The sequence below is a fragment of the Pan troglodytes genome, chromosome 3, assembly GCF_028858775.2.
Source record: "Pan troglodytes isolate AG18354 chromosome 3, NHGRI_mPanTro3-v2.0_pri, whole genome shotgun sequence".
NCBI classification, from domain to species: Eukaryota; Metazoa; Chordata; class Mammalia; order Primates; family Hominidae; genus Pan; species Pan troglodytes.
Window position 1 is genome coordinate 53,325,119 of NC_072401.2, and position 22,921 is coordinate 53,348,039.

General features: G+C 40.2%; 1 long non-coding RNA gene across 1 annotated transcript in view; it reads left to right on the forward strand.

Moving 5' to 3' along the window:
* Positions 1-529: 529 nt before the first annotated feature.
* Positions 530-22,921, forward strand: part of LOC107974279 (uncharacterized) — a 58,203-nt gene continuing 35,811 nt past the window's right edge. The window contains exon 1 of the long non-coding RNA XR_008547511.2: positions 530-936. This is a non-coding gene — a long non-coding RNA (uncharacterized LOC107974279). The remainder of the gene's footprint in view (positions 937-22,921) is intronic.

Consider the following 22,921-nt stretch of genomic DNA (forward strand, 5'->3'; position numbering starts at 1 on the left):
TGCTGGAGAACAAAGCCTCTTTCAACATTCCTCAGCTTACAGATGGGTAATGAGGCAAGAAGGAGGTGAAGTATCCTCACCGGCACCCAATATGAACCCAGTTCTCAAGTCCACTTATTTTTTTTAAACCTCACTGTCTCTGTTGTAGGGTTAATTCTCCTCCCGCCGCCTCTCTCAGGCCACTTCCCCTCCCCTCCCTGTGTATTTGCAGTCACAGAGCTCGTCTCAGAGGGGAGAAGACAAGAGCTATTTGATCCTGGCCTCATGTCCATCAAGGGCCTCACATACGGCCTTTAGGCCTTATCTCCAGATGAGCTTATGCAGGCAGTCATTACAGTTGCATGCGTGTAAACAACACTGGTAATCAAGGCGGAGCTTTAAAATACAGCACAATTACAACTTTGTGTAGCTGTTTGGCATGTCTTCATTTAAAAAATACATTTAGGGCTTCAAAAGAAGTGGCTCAGGCCTCTTTCACCCGAGAAGCCTTGCGTGCACTGTTAGCAAACTCACACAAGTGAAGAGGGACCTTTCTTTGCTACACAGCGTCCTCCGTGGCGAGCTGGAGGGAAGCGCTCTCAGCAGAGAGGGTCGCCCTCACCAAGAAGCCAAAGGGAAGAGGACAGAATCTATCTTGTAGGGACGCCCTTGGTCTTCAGAAGGAACACTTTTTCTGTTTCACAGAGATCTGTGGAATGTGTGGGTTCCCTGAAGAGGTGGACGGACCCCCGGGGTCGCGCGTTTTCTCAGCCCTGGGCCCGTAGCGGAGCTCGATCCTTCCAGAGCTCAGGGCCAGAAATGTTGCGATTCCGAACACTTTCCCTTTCTTCTGAGAGGAGCCGCCCGGCAGACGCTCATCATTAAGAAGCAACGTAATTAACAACGAATGTTTCCCCTTGGCGCTAATGCGAACACCCTGGGGAACTGCCAAGTCTGGTAGGGGAATCGCAGCCGGGGGTGTCTGGGGGAAGCCAGCGTGGGCGGGCGCGGTGGGCCTGGGATTGCTTTTAGGCGCAGCAGCAAGGAGGGCGAGGGCGAGTGGAACAGAGGTCGGAGACCTTGCGAAGCTGCTGGCCTTTTCACGTTTCGGACCCTGAAAGTAAGCTGAGAGAATGGATGGGGTCAAGGCTGGGACAGGCTGTTGGCTACTGCCGGTGGGAGGGAATCTGGGCGGGAGACTGAGACCGGGCGGAAAGGAGGGAGACAGAACACTCCCTCTAGGCGCTGAGGTCCGACACCCGCTTGATTTGTCAGTGCCGCCAACAGCCCTCCTCCTGTTGTCAGCAAGGACAGTCGGTAGGGCCTGCTGAGGGCCAGGCACAGTGCAGGGGCGAGCGCCCAAAGGTAGGGATCAGCCGCTGGTCTCTGTGCCTAGGGGTTCAAGGCCTGGGAGGAGACAGGCTTTGAAGACTTATAAAACAGTTGTGGGTGCTAATTTAGACATATTCCAGACATAGTCACAGGGCAGTCCCGACCAGAGGAGTTTAAGTCAGTGTTGTTACAATGCTTTATTTAATTAATATTATTTTTGGAAGGCTGTGTGCACCTGGAGGAGGCCAGCGGCTGTGTCTGTTTTGTTCACTGCTCTATCACTCCCACCTGGGATAACTCTTGGCAAATATGATGACAGCACCCATTGACGAGGTGCTTAAGATATATAAGGTTGGTGCAAAGTATTTATACGGTGCACCATATAAATACTTTATATTTGGCAGTCATCTGATCCTCAGCATAGCCTCGAGAGATTAGCCCCATTTTACAGATTATCAAACTAAGGCAAAGGATAATAGTGAATCTGGGTCTGAATGTAGTCCGTCTGGCTACAAAACCTGTGTTTTAAAATCATAGGCATAAATTGACTCAGAACTTGAAGAATGTCTAGGAGACCAGGAGGGTTGGGTCGGGGGGAATTTTTGCTTTTATTTTCATAGTTTTGCTTCTCAGGTGTTGAGAGTAGTGCACCCTAAAAGTCCCGCTCATGTTTTGGTTGCCTGTGCTTGAGGGATATTACTCAAGAAACCTTTGCAGTCCAATGTCCTGGAGCGTTTTCCCATTGTTTTCTTGTAGTAGTTTCATAGTTCGAGGTCTTAGATTTAAGTATTTAATCCATTTTGATTTGATTTTTGTATATAGTGACATGGGGTCTAGTTTCATTCTTCTACATATGGATATCCAGTTTCCCCAGCACCATTTATTGAAGAGATTGTCCTTTCCCCAATGTATGTTCTTGGCACCTTTGTTGAAAATGAATTCACTGTAGATGTATGAATTTATTTCTGGGTTCTCCATTCTGCTCCATTGGTCTATGGGTCTGTTTTCATGCCAATACTGTGCTGTTTTGGTTATGATAACTGTGTAGCACAATTTGAAGTCAGATAATGTTCCTCCAGTTTCATTCTTTTTGTTCAGAATAGCTTTGGCTCTTTTGGATCTTTTGTGGTTGCATATACATTTTAGAATTTTTTTTTTCTATTTCTATGAAGAATGTCAATGGTATTTTTATAGAGATTGCAGTGACTCTCTAGAGTGCTTTGGGTAGTATGGACATTTTAACAATATTGATCTAGTCCATGAACATGGAATGTCTTTCAATGTTTTTGTGTCCTCTTCAATTTCTTGCATCAGTGTTTTATAGTTTTCATCATAGAGATGTTTCATTTTTTGATTAATTCCTATTTTATGTGTACCTATTGTGAGATTACTTTCTTGATTTTCAGATAGTTCAGTGTTGACATGGAAATGCTACTGATTTGTGTAGATTTTGTATCCTTCAACTTGACTGAATTTATCAGCTCTAATAGTTTTTTGGTGGAGTCTTTAGGTTTTTCCAAATATAAGATTTTATCACCAGCAAATAAGGATAATATGACTTCTTTCTATTTGGATGCTCTTTCTTTTGTCTTTCTTCCTTCCCTCCTTCCCTCCTTCCTTCCTTCCTTCCTTCCTTTGCTCTTTTCTGCCACTCATGTTTTATATTCACTGAGGTTCAACAGGTTTTGGCCCAATTGCCTGTCTCAATTCTGAAGTAAGCATCTCAGGCACTATTGTTCATGATGCAATGTGTGAACAAATGAGTGAACAATGAGAGGCATTGTTCATGATGCAATGCATTTGTTCATGATGCAATGAGAGGCAATGAGTGAACAAAAAGGGGAAAACATGGTTCTATCCCTGTACAGAATTATATACAGTGTGAAAGCTAAGAGATGGGGCCATATGCAGTTGGGCAAATGTAAACCAAGTAAAGTCTATTTTTGCTGCCCTGTGGAATTGTACATTCTCTCATCTAGGTCTTTTTAATCTCTTAGATACCTAGCTGCTTTCTTTTTGTCTAGACCTGTACGGTACTTAGGAAAAGAACTGTAACTCAAGCACAGTAGGTGCAAATAGCTAATATTTGTAACTTCAACAAGCATTTAATGAGCTTACCCTTGTTAAATCAAACTAAAATCTGGCCTGAGAAAGTCTCTGTACTCACATAGTTGAGTCCTTATGGATAAACCGTAAGCTACCTTGGTAGGTAGACAAACTATGAACCTGATTTAGGAGTATGTAATAAGAGCTGAGTCTTAGCCAATCCTGAGACAGAAGAATAGGGTCCACTCACAGGTGGCCAACTGTTCAAATTGTGTCCAAATAAGGCAAAGGCTGAGCTGTAACCAGTCTGGCTGTTTCTGTACCTCACTTCCGTTTTCTATATGTCACCTTCCTTTTTCTGTCCATAAATTTGCTCTGGCCACGTTGCATTGCTCGAGTTGCTCCAAATCTGTAATTCTGAGGGCTGTCCAGTTTGCGAATTTTTTTTTTCTTGCTTCGTTTTTACAATGGGAAAGAGGAGAGAAGAGTGTAGGTTTTTAGAAAGGAAATAGGAAACGTATGTCTTTTAAGACCTTTTAGTGATTAGATGAGAGCATATATATGAATAACTGGGTTCTAAATCTTGGATATTTTGAGATCATAAGTCAGGCCTTTTCTCTAAATTCTTTTCCTCCCCCTATCTAAGGCAAGGGATCTGGCTGAATGGGGAAACTAGGAGGAGGCTGCAACCCTTTATGGCTTTTATGTTTAAAAGTCCAAACTCTTAGGCAAAGGAAATTCCCTAGGACAGATGATCCCTCTTAGAAGAACAGAGGAGAAGAGCTAGTGCTCCCTAACACCCTAAAATCTACCAGTTTCTGGAAACAGAGGGGCTCCACTGGCCTGCTGGCTTGCGTGAATAAGTAGTAAGTGCTCAGATTAGAAATGTTTGTGTGTGGTTCAGGAGTGGGTGGTCACAAAATTTATTGGCCAAACCAGGATACATTTGACAGAGAAAGGGGGCACTATTAATTACGCTGCAACAATAAGCATGAACTAGTACCGTCCCAGGCAGACTGGGATATACAGCGGAATGAAACATAGGCAGCTTCAGAAACTATTAGAATGCCCTAAGCAGGATGCAGAAGTACCAAACCACTGGGCCTGAAGGGCCATGCACATAGGAGTGATGGGTGGATAGCCCAGTGTAACCTGGGTGATAATTAATTGATGACTCCTGGAGCCCTCTCCTTTCTCTCAGGCAATAACATGATTACTGTTTATTCATTAAACATGGAAAGGATAAAGGAGGGAAGAAGCAACTAGACTGTAATAAACTGTAAGCCTTGAAAGAGCAGGGATTATGTCCACTTTGTCCATCTACTTCTAGCAGAGGGATTTCAAAGTAAAACCCAATAACTATTGAATGAATGAATGAGGTAAATCTGTATCCTAGGAATAACGGTGGTACTAATAACAGATATAGAGGGTTTAGGAGGGAAGAGAGTTTTGGTTTTGAAAATATTGGCCTTGACCAGGAACTGTGGGTCATGCCTGTAATCCCAGCACTTTGGGAGGCCAAGATGGGAGGATCACTTGAGGCCAGGAGTTGGAGGCCAGCCTGGGCATCATAGCAAGAGCCCATCTCTACAAAAAATAAAATAATTAGCTGGATGTAGTGGCACACACCTGTTGTCCTGGCTGCTCAGGAGGCTGGAGCAGGAGGATTGCTTAAGCCCAGGAGTTTGAGGCTGCAGTGAGCTATAATTACAGCACTGCACTCCAGCCTGGGCAACAGATCCAGACCCTGTTTCCAAAGGAAAAAAAGAGGGAATACTGGCTTTGAGGTGGCAGTGATATAGTTCCAAGGAACTATCTATGAATCATGTGGACATGTGCAACTGTAGCAAGGGAAGTGAATGCTTGGGAGCCAGATGCATGTTAATAGTGACTGCTGGTCACTTAGGGAGAGAAAAGAATAAGACCAAGTTCTAGGGGACTGGAGGAAAATAATCCAAGGGAGGCAATAAGGAATTATCAAACTACTGTATTTGAATTTCAACAAGGGTCAAAGCTAAAGTTAAAGGAATGACTCTTTGAGGATAGAATTGAACTCACAGAGGTGGGATAGGAGGGAATGGGTGAGAATGGACCGCTCAGTAGGTAAACATTATTCACTGGGGCAGGCTGTTAATTAGTCCCAGTACTGATTTTTTCTTCCTTCATTTAGTAATAGAGGCCCTACACCCTCACTGAGTTTTTTTTCCTCAACAATTTATTTTGGAAATGTTCAAACAACAAAAATACAACAATTTTACAATAAAAACAGATATACCCACCATCTAGATTCTACCATTAACATTTTATGGCCAGGCGCAGTGACTCACGCCTGTAATCCCAGCACTTTGGGAGGCCGAGGCGGGCGGATCACGAGGTCAGGAGATCAAGACCATCCTGGCTAACATGGTGAAACCCCGTCTCTATTAAAAATACAAAAAATTAGCCGGGCGTGATGGTGGGCGCCTGCAGTCCCAGCTACTCAGGAGGCTGAGGCAGGAGAATGGCATGAACCTGGAGGCGGAGCTTGCAGTGAGCCGAGATGGCGCCACTGCACTCCAGCCTGGGCGACAGAGTGAGACTCTGTCTCAAAAAAAGCAAATAAAAAAAAACACAAAAAAAGCATTTTATGGTTCTTGTTTGAGCACTCATCTAACTATCCTTTTAAATGTTGACATATTTTAAAAAAAAATTGCAGTCACTTTTAAATTCTTCTGCGTTACCTGTCATTACCCGGAGTTCAATATTTGTTTAGTTCTTCTTTTGTTATGAAATTTAAATTCAATAAAATGCACAAATCTTAAGTGTATATGCACTGAATTTCCCCCAAATAATAATAATCATTTTATTATAAATATTATAATAATATCTATATCTATTATAATATATAATAAACATTTTATTATAAATTTTTGAAATATACATCATACTTAAAAGAATTTTGTAATGAGCCCCTGTATACTCACCACCTAATTTTACATTAACAGTTTATTATGCTTGCTTTCTCAATCTATCCAATCATCTGCTTCTCTCTCAACCTAATTTTTGAGGCATTTCAAATACCTTATTTCTCTCAAATGCTTCAACATGGGTATCAATCAGAGATAAATATATATTTACAATTTGCTTTCATTTGATGCAAAATTTACATGCAGGAAAATACACAAATTTTAAGTGTACATTCACTGAATTTTAACGCACACGTACACCCATGTAACTTGAGCCTCAATGAAGTTCTAGAACATTACCATCACCCCAGAAAGTTCCCTTTTGCTCCTTCTCACTCAATCCCTGCCCCACTTGCCCCAGAGTTTTAATGTTTCTACCATAGATTTCATTTGCTAATGGAATCATACAGTATATGTATACTCTTTTGTGAAAGGCTTTTTTCACTCAGCATAATATTTTTGAGATTCATTCATGTTGTTGCTTTTATCAGTAGTTCATGTCTTTTTATTACTGAGTGGTATTTTATTGTGTGAATATACCAAGTTGTCTGTTCTATTGGTGGATATACCTGGGCTGTTTCCAATTTGGGGATATAATGAGTAAAGCTGCCATGAATGTTCTTATACATGTCTTGTAGTGGATGTATGTTTTCATTTCTCATGAGTAAATACCTGGGATTGGATTGCTGGGTTATAAGGGTAGGAATATAGGTTAAGATCTGTAAGGAACTGCCAGATATTTTCCCCAAAATGTTTCTAACTCTTACACTCCCATCAACACGGTGTTAAGAGTTCTTGTTGCTCTATGCTTACCAACATTTGGAATTGTCAGTCTTTTAATTTTGGCCATTGTGGTGGCTATGTAGTCGTAACCCATTATGTTTTAAATTTGCATTTCCCTGATGATTAATCATGGTGAGCACTTTGCCTGTTCATTGCCTATTCATGTGATGACTTGCCTATTAATTGTCTCAATAATAGCTTTTTGATGAGTAGAAGTTTTAAATTCTGATGAAATTTATATATGTTTTTGGCTTTCTGTGACCAGTGTCACAAAACTTTGCCTTTCCCTAAGTCACAGAGATATTCTCATATGTTTGCTTCTAAAAGCTTTATGATTATAGCTTTTATGTTTAGATCTATGATTTGATGGGGTTCAAGACACACTACCCTAACAACTTGATATTTGAGGAAAGAACAGAAGCAAGAAGGTCATTCTTTGAACTTCTCCTGCCCTTCTTCCCTGACCCGGGCCATAAAAGAGTTGACCTTCCCTTGAAGTAGGCCATATGACCCTTATGTGAACTTTGAAGACCCAGAGATGTCCAGAAGAATCTGAACAAACAGGCCTTGCTAAATTCTCCACAGTTTATTACCATTAAATCCTATCCCTTTTGTCCAGTTTTGCTTCTCAACTATCCACTTCATCAAACTTAGCATAGAAACATAGTTTTTCCTGTTTGGGTCTTCATTTCTGAAGGCTCCTGTGTCACATAAAACTTAAATACATTTGTATGCTTTTCTCTTGTTAGCCTGTCTTTTGTTATAGGTTCCTCAGCTGTGAATCTGGTGATGGGTGAGACAGATTCATTTACAGTTGACTTTTGTGTGTGGTGTGAAGAGGGACCCAGTTTATTTTTTTCAATATGAACATCAGATTATTACAGTTTTATTTGTTGAAAGGACCTTCTTCCCTATTTGTTTTGGTGCCTCTTTTGAAAAATCAAATGGCCCTGTAAGTGCCATCCTATTTCTGGGCTGTATTCTGTTCCATAAATCTGTATCTTGATCCTTAAGCCAGTACCACACTTTCTTGATTAATCTTTATGGTAAGTCTTGCAGTCAGGTAATATACATACTCCAAATTTGTTGTTATTTTTCAAAATGCCTTAGCTATCCTAGAGTCTTTGAAAATCCATATAAATTTTATAACAAGCTTGTCAATTAAAAAAGACTGGGATTATTATCACTGGATTACATTGAATCTATGATCAGTTTAGGTAGAATTGGCATGTTTCCATTTATTTTAAATGCCTTAATTTCTCTCAATAATGTTTTATAGTTATCAGTAGAGTAGTCTTGCATGTCTTTGACTACATTTGTTCCTGAATATTTTATTTTGTTTTTGAGATGGAGTCTTGCTCTGTCACCCAGGTGGGAGTCCAGTGGTGCAATCTTGGCTCATTGCAACCTCTGTCTCCTGGGTTCAAGCAATTCTTCTGCCTTAGCCTCCTGAGTAGCTGGAATAACAGGTGCCCACCACCATGCCCAGCTAATTTTTGTATTTTTAGTAGAGATGCAGTTTCACCATGTTGGCCAGGCTAATCTCGAACTTCTGATCTCAGTTGATCTGCCTGCTTCAGGGTCCCAAAGTGCTGGGATTATAGGCATGAGCCACTGTGCCCAGCCCTGAACATTTTATTTTATAATACAATTATAAATTAAAGTTCTGGTTAGTTTTCAGTTGTTTGCTGCTAGTATACAGGAATACAATTGTTTTTGTATATTTACCTTATATCTTGAAACCCTGTTAAATTCACTTATTAGTTCTAACAGTTGTTTTAGATTGCTTTAGACTTTTTTGTAAACAATTACATCATATGCAAATAGAGATAATTTCACTTCTTCCTTTGCAAGTTTTTGTCTTTTATTCTTTTTGCCTTATGGCAAAGGCTAGGACCTCCACTATAACGTAAAATAGAGGTAGTTGCAGTGGATATCCTTGCCTTGATCCCAATTTTAGGGGGAACTTTCAATATTTCACTATTAAGTATACCATTAGCTATAGATGTTTGGGTTAATTGTATTTTTTGAGGAAGTATCCATTTTCTCTACATTGTTGAATTTTTTTTGCGTAAAGTTCATAATATTCTCTTGTTAGATCCTTCGTGACATAGGTAATTTATGTTCTCATTTTTTTTTCCTGGATTAAATTGGGGAATTATCAGTTCTGTTGACTTTTGCTTTTGTTAATTTCCTCAGTTGTTTTTGTCCTTTGTTGAGTTTTGCTCTTGCCTTTATTATTTTCTTCTTCCTCCTTAGTTTTGGTTTGCTCTAGCTTTATTTAAAAAAAAAAAAAAAAAAGAAACACAGTCAGACTTGCTCAGCCTCGCTAGTAGCTAGGACTACAGGTGCACACCACCATGCCCAGCTGATTTTTTTATTTAAAAAATTTTTTTTGTAGAGATGAGATCTTGCTATGTTATCCAGGCTAGTCTCAAATTCCTGCGCTCAAGCAATCCTTTTGCCTTGGCCTCCCGAAGTGCTAGGATTACAGGCGTGAGCCATTGTGCCCAGCTAGAGCTTTTAAAGTAGAACCTTAGCTATTGATTTTAGTCTATTCTTCTTTTCTGATATAAGCATTTTCTACCATAGATTGTATTGGCAAATAGAATCATAATGTATATATATACACACTATTTCCCTCTATTCACTTCCTTCAATATATCCCACAATTTTTGATGTATTTCATTATTACTCAGTTTAAAGTATTTTCTAATTTTTCTTATCTCCTCTTTGGTTTGGGTACAGTATGAAAGCATTTTAATTTCCAAATATTTGGGATTTTCCTACATATCTCATTGTTACTTCTAATTTCATTGTCAGGGAATATAATCTGTGGTTTTAATGCTTTTAATTTTATTGAGACTTGTTTTATGGGCATGTATATGGCCTATCTTGGTGCATATATCATGTGTAATTGAAAAATGTGTATTCTTCACTTATTAGGTTTAATGTTCTAAAATATCAGTTAGGTCAAGATAATTGACCTTGTTCCAATCATCTGTGTGCTTACTGAGACTTTTTGGCCTAGTTTTTACTATTTTTTAAAAATCTTGCTTTAAGTTCCAAGATACGTGTGCAGAACGTGCAGGTTTGTTACATAGGTAAACATGTGCCATGGTGGTTTGCTGAACCTATCAACCTGTCATCTAGGTAGTAAGCCCCACATGCATTAGGTATTTATCCTATTAATTGATTAGGAAGAGATATTAAGATCATAGATTTATATTCTCTCTTTAATTTTGTCAATTGTGTTATGTATTTTGAAGCTTTTCAAATAGATATGTATTATATTTTTTGATGAATTGACACTTTTATCACTATGAAATTGCCCTCTTTATCTGTGGTAAAACTTTTAGTCTTGTATGTATTTTATCTGATATTAATATAGCCACTTCAGTTTTATGGTTACTGATTGCATGGTACTGATTGCATATCATTTTTCATCTAATTACCTTTAATATATTACTTTCTAAATATTTAAGTGTATCTTGAAAATAAAGTTGGGTCTTGGCTTTATAATTTATTTGGACAATTACTACCTTTAAATTGGAATGTTTAGCTCACTAAAATATAGTACAGTTACTGATAATGTTGAGTTTAGGGTTAAAGTATTAATGTTTTCTGTTTGTCTCCTTTCTTCTTTGTTTCTCTGTTCTTCCTTTCCTGCTCTCTTTTGAAGTCAGTATTTTTAAAAATTTCTTTCTTTTTTTTTTTTTTTTTTTTTTGAGATGGAGTCTTCCTCTGTCACCCAGGCTGGAGTGCAGTGGTGCAATCTCAGCTTACTGCAAACTCTGCCTCCCAGGTTCAAGTGATTCTCCTGCCTCAGCCACCAGAGCAGCTTGGATTACAGGCATGCAACCATAAGCAGCTAATTTTTGTATTTTTTTTTTCAGTAGAGATGGAGTTTCATCATGTTGGCTAGGGTGGTCTCCAACTCCTGACCTCAAGTGATCTGCCCACCTCAGCCTCCCAAAGGGCTGAGATTACAGGCATGAGCCACTGCGCCTGGCCAAAATTTTATTTTAACTTATTAACTGGCCTTTTAGTTATAACTTTTTGCATTTTAAAATTCATAGTCTAGAGATTACAATTACAGACTCCTGGTTCTTTGTAATTTATTAAAATCCTTCATTTTTTCTGTTATTCAAACTGAATTCCTATTGATCTATTTAAAGTTCACTGACCCTTTCATCATCTCTATTTTGCCTTAGATATGTTCAGTATGAGGTCAACTTTTTTAGCCTCCACTATGAGTGAGAGCATACTGTGTTTGTCTTTGTGTATGGCTTATTTCACTTAAGATAATGTCCTCCTAGCTCAACCATGTTGTCATGAATGACAGAGATTTGTTCTTTTTTGTGGCTAAATAGTGTTCCATTGGGTATATATATCACATTTTCTTTATCCATTCATCTATTGACTGACACTTAGGTTGAGTCTATCTTAGGGTATTGTGAATAGTGCTGGAATAAAGATGGGGGTGCAGATACCTCTTTGACATACTAATTTCCTTTCTTTTGTATATATACCCAGTAGTGAGATTGCTGGATTATGTGATAGTTCTGTCTTTAGTTTTTTGAAGAACCTCTGTACAGCTTTCCATAATGTCCGTACTAATTTACATTCCCACCAAGATTGTATAAGAGTTCCCCCTTCTTCACATCCTTGCCAGCATTTATTTTTTGTTTTTTTGATAATAGCTGTTCTAATTGGACTGACATGATACCTCATTGTGGTTTTGATTTTTGTTTCTCTGATGTTGAAAATTTAGTGATGTTGAGCATTTTTTCATATCCCAGTTGGCCATTTGTATGTCGTCTTTTGAGGTGTTTATTGAGCTCATTAGCCCATTTTTAAATGGTTCTGTGTGAATTTTAGGATTTTTTTTTCTATTTTTGTGAAGAATGTCATTAGTATTTTGGTAGGGATTGTATTGAATCTATAGATAGCTTTTGGTAGTATGGTCATTTTCACAATATTAATTCTTCCAAGCCATGAACATGGAATATCTTTTCTTTCTTTTTTTTTTCATCCTCTTACATTTCTTTCATTGGTGTTTTATAGTTTTTCTTCTAGAAATCTTTCACCTGCTTGGTTCATTTTATGCCTAGGCCTTTTATTATTATTTTTTGGTAGCTATTGTAAATGGGATTACTTTGACTTCTTTTTCTGCTACTTTGTTGCTGGTGTATAGAAATGCTATTGATTTTTGTATATTGATTTTGTACACTGCAACTTTACTGAATTTATCAGTTCTAAGAGTTTTCTAGTACAGCTTTTTAGGGTTTTCTATATATAACGTCACGTTATCTGCAAACAGAAAATTTGACTTCCTCTTTTCCAGTTTGGATGCCCTTTATTTCTTTCTGTTGCCTAATTGCTCTGGCTAGGAATTCCTGTACTATGTTGAATAAAAGTGAGGAAAGTGGACACTGTTGTGTTGTTGCAGAGTTTGGAGGAAAGGATTTCAACTTTTCCTCATTTGGTATGATGTTGATTATGAGTCTGTTATATATGGTCTTTATTGTGTTGAGGTATATTCTTTCTATACTTACCTTGTTGGAGGTGTTTATCATGAAGGTATGTTGAATTTTATCAAATGCTTTTTCCGTGTCTATTGAGATGATCATATGGTTTTTGCCCTCTATTATATTAATGTGATGTATCGTGTTTATTGATTTGCATATGTTAAACTATACTTGTATCCCTGGGATAAATCTCGCTTGATTATGTATGGTGAATGATGTTTTTAATGTGCTGCCGGATTCAGTTTGCTATTATTTTGTTGAGCATTTTTGTATCTATGTTCATCAGGAATATTGGCCTATAGGGGTGTGTGTGTGTGTCCGTCCGTCCATCCTTGTCTGGTTTTGATATCAATACTGGGCTCACAGAACGAGTTTGGAAGAATTTCTTCCTCTTCAATTATCTGGAAGAGTTTGAGAAGAATTGGTATTAGTCCTTCTTTAAATGTTTGGTAGAATTCCACAGAAAAGCCATTGGTTCCTGGGCTTTTCCTTGATGGTAGACTTTTTTTTTTTTTTTTTTTTTTCTTGAGACAGAGTCTCGCTCTGTTGCCCAGGCTGGAGTGCAGTGGCATGATCTCGGCTCACTGCAAACTCTGCCCCACCCAGGTTCACGCCATTCTCCTGCCTCAGCCTCCTGGGTAGCTGGGACTACAGGCACCCGCCACTACAGGCCTGGCTAATTTTTTTGTATTTTTAGTAGAGACGGGGTTTCACCAGGTTAGCCAGGATGGTCTCGATCTCCTGACCTTGTGATCTGCCCATCTCAGCCTCCCAAAGTGCTGGGATTACAGGCGTGAGCCACCGCGCCCGGCCCCTTGATGGTAGACTTTTTATTACAGATTCAATCTTGTTACTTGTTGTTGGTGTATTTAGACTTCCTATTTATTCTTGGTTCAATCTTGGTAGGTTGTATGGTCCAGGAATTTATCCATTTTTGCCAGGTTTTCTAACTTGTTGGCACATAGTTGTTAGTAATAGTTTGTAGTGATCCTTTGTATTTCTGTAGTGTCAGTTGTACTGTCTCCTTTTTTGCTTCTGATTTTATTTGGGGTTTTTTTCTTTTTTCTTGGTTAGTCTAGCTAGTGGTTTGTCAATTTTTGTTTATCTTTTCAAAAAACCAACTTTTCATTTCACTGATTTTTTTAAAATTGTATTTGTTTTTAGTCCGAATTTTGTTTCTTTCTGCTCTGATCTTTAGTATTTCTTTCCTTCTAATTTTGGGTTTGGTTTATTCTTGCTTTTCTAGTTTCTTGAGACACATTGTTACACTGTTTATTTGAAACCTTTAAATTTTTTTGATGTAGGTGTTTATTGCCATAAATGTTCTTCTTAATACTGCTTTTGTTGTATTCCATAGGTTTTAGTATGTTGTTTCTATTTTCATTTGTTTCAAAAAATTTTAAAAGTTTTTCCTTTTTTATTTCATTTTTTTAGAGACAGGATCTTGCTCTGTTCCCCAGGCTGGAATGCAGTGGTGCAGTCATAGCTCATTGCAGCCTTGAACACCTCAGCTCAAGCAATCCTCCTGTCCCAGCCTCCTGAGTAGCAAGGACTATAGGAGACTGCCACTATGCCTGGCTAATTTTTTAAAAAAATATTTTGTAGATATAGACTCTTGCTATATTACTGAGGCTTGTCTCAAACTCCTGGGCTCAAGCAATCCTCCTGCCTCAGCCTTCCCAATGGATGGGATTATAAACATGAGCCACTGTGCCTGGCTAATTTCCTTCTTGACTTCTTCATTCAGGAACATGTTGTTTAATTTCCATATTTGTAAAGTTCTTCTTATTGATTTCTATTTTTATTCTATTGTGGTCAGAAAAGATACTTGACATAATTTTAATTATTTAAAAATTTTCAAGACTTGTTTTGTGGCCTGACATGGGGTTTATCCTGGAGAGTATCCCATCTGCTGATAAAAAGAATACGTATTGTGCAGCTGTTGGATGAAATGTTTTGTAAATGTCTGTTAGGTTCATTTGACCTAAAGGGCAGTTTAAATCCAATGTTTCTTTGTTAATTTTCTGTCTTGATAATTTGTCCAGTGCTGACAGTGGGGTGTTGAAGTCTTCTTCTATTATTGTATTCAAGTCGATTGGGGGAGTTAAAGGGATTCCTCTTGGTGTCAGGTATGACATGGTCTACAAGCAGCTGCATCAGCACTGGGTTTGAGGTGCAGGTGCTCAGAGCAGCTGTAGGGCTCAGAGTCTTACAAACCCATTGTGGCACTTGGGTCTTGGGGTGTAGATTTGCTCTCTGTGGCAGGGTTGGATGTAGGTTGCCCACACTGCCAGAATCGGTAACTCTGAGTCATCCCTTGTAGCTCAGGCAGGGTTGTGGTGATGGTTCTTCCACTGGATGCAGGCACACCACTGGCCAGACTCAGGAAGAACAAGGGTGCTCTGGAGGTTTGGGCCTGGGGAGCAGGAGATCCCTGCAATCTGGGAACTTGAGCCAATAGGGCTCAGTGGCAACTCAGGTCCCATAAGGTGACCGTGTAGTAGTGACTCTAAACTAAGCTTGTCTAACTTATGGTGTGTGACCACATGTGGTTCAGATGACTTTGTATGTGGCCCAACACAAATTCATAAACTTTCTTAAAACATTGAGTTTTTTTTTTAAGCTTGTCAGCTATTGTCACCTTTCGTTAGTGTTAGTGCATTTTACGTGTGGCCCAAGACAATTTTTCTTCCATTGTGGCCCAGGGAAACCAAATGATTGGATACCCCTCCTCTAGACCGTGGGATGGTGGGACCCGGCAGTGTCCCAGAGTGAGAGGCCAGGTGCGGTGGCAGCAAGTATCCCAGAATGGTGGAGCACATCTCTCATTTGGGCCTTGGTGGGGCAGGGAACAGCAAGTGATATCTTCACTTCCCAAGAAGAGGGGCATCTCAGCAGTTTGTACTTGAGGGAGCTAGTCCAGCCCCAAGGAAGCACAGGGTACTGGAGTTGTTTGGCCTGTAGGGCAGAGTGTCTCACCTCAACCACTGCTCTATTTCCCTGGGATATGGGGTACTACATCAGCTCAGCCCTGGAATCACAGCTGCTCAGCCTGGCCAAGGCACTGATTCCCCAGGGGCTGTGCTGCTTCAGGACTGGGAGGCATGACTGTTCTGGGTGGCTCAGGGACCATTTCCCTCAGTTGCAGGGCCCTGCATCAGCATAAGTCCTAGGGTGCATGGCTGCTCTGAGTGGCAGCCAAGGCATCATTTCTTGGGATGCAGAGTGCTGCTTCAACTTAGGCATAGGGGAAGAGTGGCTGCTCTGAACGGCTTAGGTACTGTTGCTGGGAGGCAGGGTGCCACTTCAGCTCCGGCCTGAAAGGGCAGGGGTAGGGGTAGGTGGAGTGACTCCACCTCTGCTTGGCCCTGTGGGAAGGCTGTAACAGCTACTTGCAGCTCAGCTTGGGGATGTCAGGCCACTGGGATGGGGTGGTTTAGTGGCAGCTTAGCCTCAGGGATGAAAGGGAGCCGTGGCTATGCACCCCTGGAGCAAGACACACTCCAGCTGTAGTTTTAGTTCCAAGATGGTATAGCACAGCAGCCACGTGGGCTGTGGGGCACAGCATGGTGTTGGCTCCTTCTCTGGGAGGAGCACGCTATGTGGACTCCAGGCAGCTCCCCCAGCTGGGTTGAGTAACTGTGAGGACTGCAGGGGACTCCAGTGGTGAGGTTTGTAGATATCCAAGGTGCTGATGGGGATTTATGGAATCCTCTTACCTCCTCACCATAAGAAGAAGTTCTTCCTGGTTCCCAGCTAGTCCCAGTTTGGGGACAGGGCAATAGAAGCCCAGGATTTCCTTCCATTCTCTTTGGCCATCCTGAATTTCTCTGCTCACTGGGGTTTCTGTTACTTCTCTGATGCACTGTGGCACTGTCCCTCACTTATTTTTGTTAAAATGTAGTTGTTTATTCATTGTTCTGGTTGTCATTGTGAGAGAGACGAGCACCAGGGGCTTCCAGTTGGCCATCTTGCTCAATGCCATGAATCTCCTGTAGATAGAAGTCTTTATTTGGTACTTTCTACTGATTTCTGATCAATATGATCTGAAGAGCTGTAGTTCTACTTTTGTTAGCAGACATACCATATATCTTCTCAATTACCTGTGTGAATGCACATATTTAATCATCCAGAGTCATGATGAACACGCAGTTTTCCTGCTGTACCTCCCTTCCTACACATGCATCTCTCTCATCTACCTGTAGAGGCACATTACTTAACCACACCGTAAATTGATTTTGATTTTTAGTTTCTTCTTCCTAAGCACATTACTCCTTAGTTAGCTTTTAACCAACATTTGCAAGAAGGACTTGCAATTTGTTTTGTTTGTTTGTTTGTTTGAGACAGAGTCTCACTCTGTTGCCCAGGCTGGAGTGCAGTGGTGCGATCTCATCTCACTGCACCCTCCGCCTGCTGGGTTCAAGCAGTTCTCCTGCCTTGGCCTCCAGAGTAGCTAGGACCACAGGCATGCACCACCACACCTGGCTAATTTTTTTTTTTTTTCAGTAGAGACGGGGTTTCAGCATGTTGGCCAGGCTGGTCTCGATCTCCTGACCTCAAATAATGCACCCACCTCAGCCTCCCAAAGGGCTGGGATTACGGGCTCACTGTCTCAAAAAACCAAAACAAAACCAAAACAAAAAAACAAAAAACACATTGAGTGATACAGTATCAAACTGAGGTTGACCTTTTGAGGCAACTTGGAAGATGTTGTTTGTTGTTTATATCCTAAGCTTAAGTTCCTTTTCTGCCTATCTACTTTCACTGGAAGGAGACATCAGACTACCTCCCTGCCTTTTAATAAATCTGCTCTAAACCATTGCATACACGGTTAGGTATTCTATTTCTTTTTTTTCTTTTAATCTTTGAGGGAAGATGGGCTTTTAAAATTCTCATTTTCGTATCCATGAGCTGCCTTTGAATTGTTCCTTTTTATCAAATCAATTTTTATTACTACAAAATAAAGCCAATTCCTATATTCTGTTCTAATTAGAGATGAGGAATAGTTCTCATTCACTCTTACATATATTTAAACAATATTGCAATATCTTCTTTATATTTATTAAAATTTAAAATGAGGTGAGATTCTTAATTTTTCTTTCAAATTAAAACAAACAAACAAAACACCTGGGCATGGTGGCTCATGCCTGTAATCCCAGCACTTTGGGAGGCTGAGGCAGGAGGATTGCTTCAGCCCAGGAGTTTGAGACCAGCCTGGGCAACATAGGGAGACCCCATCTCTGCCAAAAATATTTTAAAAAATTAGCCAGGTGTGGTGGCTCATGCCTGTGGTCCCAGCTACTTGGGAGGCTGAAGCAGGAGGATTGCCTGAGCCTGGGAGTTCGAGGCTGTGGTGAGCTATGATTGCACCACTGAACTTAATGTATAAATATGAATCATTTTGGGAATAAATGAACAGGAAAGTATGACAGTTGCAGATGTTGAGATAGAGAAAAACATATGTGGAGACACACCAAGAGAGACGTAGACACATACAGAGGTATACAGAGGCAGAGCTAGGCAGAGAGAGACCTCAACAGAAACAAACCTTAGACATGCTCTTAAATCGGCCTGAATCTAAATCTATTGATTTAGATACTTTGAGTAATATAGGTGTATGGAGCATGTTTAAAGAAAACATAAATGAGAAACTGCTTTCCTTTTGACACCTCCTTCAAGAGATATGTTGGCCATTTTATAGGCACTGTTTTATTATCTGAGAAATGGTTCTTACAGAATCAGCAACTATAAAATTACATGTGATATCAGAAGATAATGCCAGGGTATATATGTAGAACAATGTGTCTGTGACGGCTATCAATTTATTGGCTCAGCTCTGGAATAACCCTTCAATCAAGTGTCTGTGTAATGGGCAGGGTCCTTTTAAGCATCTTTTACAGTCAGCACGATGTTAAGCTCTCTCCATAGGGGGTGCTGTTGGGGCCCTTTGTGGCTGCTGCCTTATGGGTCAGTGGTATGGGTGTGAGGACATCTGATGGAGTTCTCTTCCAACCACTGCCTACAATTGGTGGTGCCTTGGGACCTTGAAGCCTCATTCTGGCCATAACCTTCTCCTGGGCCTGTGGATTACAAACTTGAGCCCTGAAAGATTCCTGCTGCATCAGTGCCCGGAAGGCCTTCCGCCAACACTGGCTTCTCACTCTCTGAAGATCCTGTGCGGATCACCTGTGACCTGGAGGGTTCCCACTGGGCAGCCACGCCTGCTGCAGGCCCCCACTCTGTGCACAGCCAGGCTGTTGGTTGCTGGTGGACTGACCCAGCCTGCACTCTGGAGGGTTGCTTCCTATGCGCTCAGGGACTGCAGACCAGTTCCAGCCTGGGCAAACCAGCTAACTTCCCTGCTATGTGGGTCGAGTTCAGTTCTCCAAGGAGGTCTGAACCTCAGGCTTGGGACTCTTTCCCAGTTTGTCTTTCCTTGAGTACTCTTCCTTAGCTCTAGGGTACCAGAGAGAATTTCCTTATGTCCTATAGTCACTCATTTATCAGAATTTAATAACTCTTTATATAAATATTTCCCCTGTTCAACCTACTGTAAAGCAATAGCAATACCAGTGTTTAAGCAAGAAATACAGCTGCCTTTCCACCTAGAGAATAATTTATAGAATGAACTAGGAATCAATGAGCCAGTTTTTTCATTCACAACTTTCTTCTTGCCTAATTTTGATTTTAGAGTTTCAAAATTGGGTGACAGCTGCTTTCATTTCTCAAAGAAAATGAACACAGTCTTGTTTCATTAGCTAAATTGTCAAATCCACACCAAGGAGAGGTTCTAACTCATATGTAGGATAACATTTGTGATGAAGCAACAGGAATCTGATTCCCACTGAATCAGTAAAGTTCCCACTGAAAAGGCCAGTTGATTAATTTCAGTCAGGGCAGAACTTAAAATTACTGGCAATGTGTGATAAAACTGATTCCTTTTGAGGAAAAATAATTAGTGCAATTAAATCTGAATAAGTGCATAACTTGTTTAAAACAGATCTAAAAAAGAGTAAACAGGGAACAAAATCTGTATCACAACCTTGGGGATTATATAAAAGTAGTGGAGACAGTATAAACTTATATAGCTAATAGAATAAATATGACAGGACTTTCAACTTCTGAGGTTATTTTTATTTTTAAATTTAACTTCAATTTCTGTTTATTTAAATTTTAAAAATTATTCAGATTATTAAATTCATGTTAGTCTTATTGTGATCATAACAGTAGGAACTGTACAGATGATTGGTAGTGGCTCTCAAATGTTAAAATACATCAGAATAACATGGGAAACCTGCTGAAATGCAGATTCCAGCAGACTTGGTTATGTCATAGCAATTGGTATTTTTAACAAGCATTCCAAGGATTCTGATGCAGATCGTATCCTGACCACACTTTGAGAAACCATTATTTAGTTTCTGAATGAGCTCCCCATTAAGAAATGTGAAGTTTTATTTAAAAATTAATAAGACAACCCTTTCTGATATTAAAATGGTCTTTATCATTTTATCCTATGCATCCCAAAGAGTTAAGGCAGCAGGAAATACTTTGTTCCCAATAATATATTCCTGTGTAGAAAAGCCCCTTCACATTCACTTGACCACTTTTTATACCTTGTAGGAAATGAAGTTATTTCTGGCTGTAGTTATTCCTTTTTCTAATAGTAAGGTGAATAAAATTCATGTTGTTCTAAAAGGAAAATAATAACTCCAACCTAACAATGAAGCCAGCACTACCATGGACAATTAAACTGAAGAGAAGTAAATTTGGAACCACATAAGAATAAAAAGCCAACATTTCCTTGGGTATCCAGAGACCCAGTATCTTAATAAGAGATGCCTGAATAACATACAAGTTTAAAGGTAGAGCTTAAAGCATATATTTACCATTTAAACTCATGAATTATTTTAGATGAGATATTAACAGTGGAGGAATAGGAAAACTGGGATGTCCCAGGTTGTTTCTCCTTTATAGCTCCCTCAAAGGACCTCAGTTAAGCCCACACTCCTCACCTTAAAAGACAGCCACTGATTCTTAGGGGTGGACCCAAACTTGTTAATCTTCTAGTCTGGAAACCAGCTGTGCAAAACAAACCCTAAAATGTTCCCATAGAGCAAAGGAAAAGATGTTTGGTTTCGACAGCATCTGGTCTCGTAGAGAAACTCAGGCACTTTCACTGTGGATCCTCCCTTCATTCTTTGGGGTTAAGTGGCCACCGCAAGAAACAGAACAGCATGAGAAATGGCTGAGTCAACCAACATGTAGTGACATGCCCAGGAACTTCTCAAGTGGCCCAGGAAGTGGAGGTCTCCTGATTTTCTCGCAGGACATTGTCCTTTCCTGGAACCTTGCGGGTGGCTGGAGTATCTGCATTTGGAGTATTGCAAGATTATCTCACCTGAGTTCTGACCAGAAGTGTATCTCCAAAATTATCACATCCACAAAGACAATTATTGACTGTGAGCAAACATTCTCAGTGACATCACACGTATTCTGAAACCCTGATCAACAACATGCTCCTTACTGTTCTCATGGTCTTGGCAAAGGATACTGTTGGGAGAAAGAAGGATGGTTTCTACTGTAAATGAGTTTTTAAAAATAGTGGGAGAAGAATGCAAAATAGGAAAGGGATAAATACATAGATTTCTAGCTAAACGCATTTAAAAGGAAACTTTGAAAATTTGGTTAGTGATTTCTTTAAAGTACAGAGGTCAAGTCCTATTACAATAAATATCACATCCACCTAAAAATGAGATTTCAAAGTCTCACTTGGTGCCTTACCCATTTCACATAACAGAACAAAGTTTCCACATAATGAAAGAATGGACACAATCCTAGGAGTGTCACAAGCTTTCAGATGTTTGTGGCATGCCAAGCAGCATTGCCTGTTACTGTGCTGTGGGAGTCAATTACTTTTATGTCTATAAATTAGAAAAGTGGCTGGGGGAAGTGGCTCAGGCCTGTAATCCCAGCACTTCTGGGACCAAAGCGGAAGGATCCCTTGAGCCCAGGAGTTTGAAACCAGCCTGGGCAACATAGCGAGACCCCCGTCTCTATAAAAAATCAAAAAATTAGCCAAGCATAGTGGTGCACACCTGTGGTCCCAGCTACTTGGGAGGCTGAGATGGGAGGATGGCTTGAGCCTCAGAGGTTCAGACTGCAATGAGCTGTGATCGCACCACTCTGCACTCCAGCCTGGGCAACATAGTAAGACCCTTTCTCAAGAAAATAAATAAAAGTTTTTGAGAAAGACTGAATATGTAAAATGTTCCCCAGTCAAATCCCGAAAAATCGTCATCTCGAAGAGTGTTGGGAACTGGGAGCCCCCTGGATTCCTCTGAGGAATTTCACTAAGAATAACTGTAGACGTTTGCTGGCTGTCTTCCACCTGGCTTGGCTTGTGAGGGCTCATTCAGTATCAGCAAGACACACAGGTAGTTACTGATGGAGTTAATTTCAGGCTCCCATGTTGGCCTAAGACTGATGACCATGCAGTGTGGCTGTTGAATGCTGTCACTGGTTCTACTGCTTCCCTGGGAGACAGGACCTCTGAATGAAAACATCCCTGGGAAACCAAGGTGCTGTCTTATTTGTATCAATGGAGTCATGCAGTATATAAGCTCCAAAGAACAAAGCCATAGCTTTGGTTGACTATGCAAAGGAAACTTCTGGGTGGCCAGTTGTTTATAAGTTAATCAAAAGACATCTCTACTGGAGACCCAAACTACAATTTTGATATTCTTACATAGGAGATAAAACTTCATTAAGTAATGAAAATGTACTAAGGGGAGAAGGAGCATTTGGTTCCCTTGTCATTTTTTTTTTTTTTAACTTCAAAATTTTACTCCCCCAATTTTCTAAGACTGGCTACTATGAAACTCGTAAGCCCAAATCAACAAAGGTGGCCACCAGCCACAGATCAAACGTGAAAAAACAAATCTACCTCTAGCACAGCCTGGGATGTACTACCTGCTCAAAGTATAAGGCTACTGCCATCTCCAGCAGCTGTAAACATAGCCTGGCTGCCAGCCCATAACCTCCTCAGCCTTCCAGTTTGTTTTTATAAGCTTACAACTGGGGCTACAGAGTAACCTCTGAAATGTTTTTATTGAAACATGATAAAGCAAAATCAGTCTTCAGAGGTTAAGGAGGCAGTTTTTAATCAAAGTGTGGTCAACAGGTTTGACATTTTAGAAAACATTTTTTTTTTTAAAGCATCATTAAAACAGCCTCAATAAACAGGCCGTATTTAGCCCAAATCTTGTTCAGGAGAACAGCATGGGCTCCGTTTGAATTTTGTTGGAT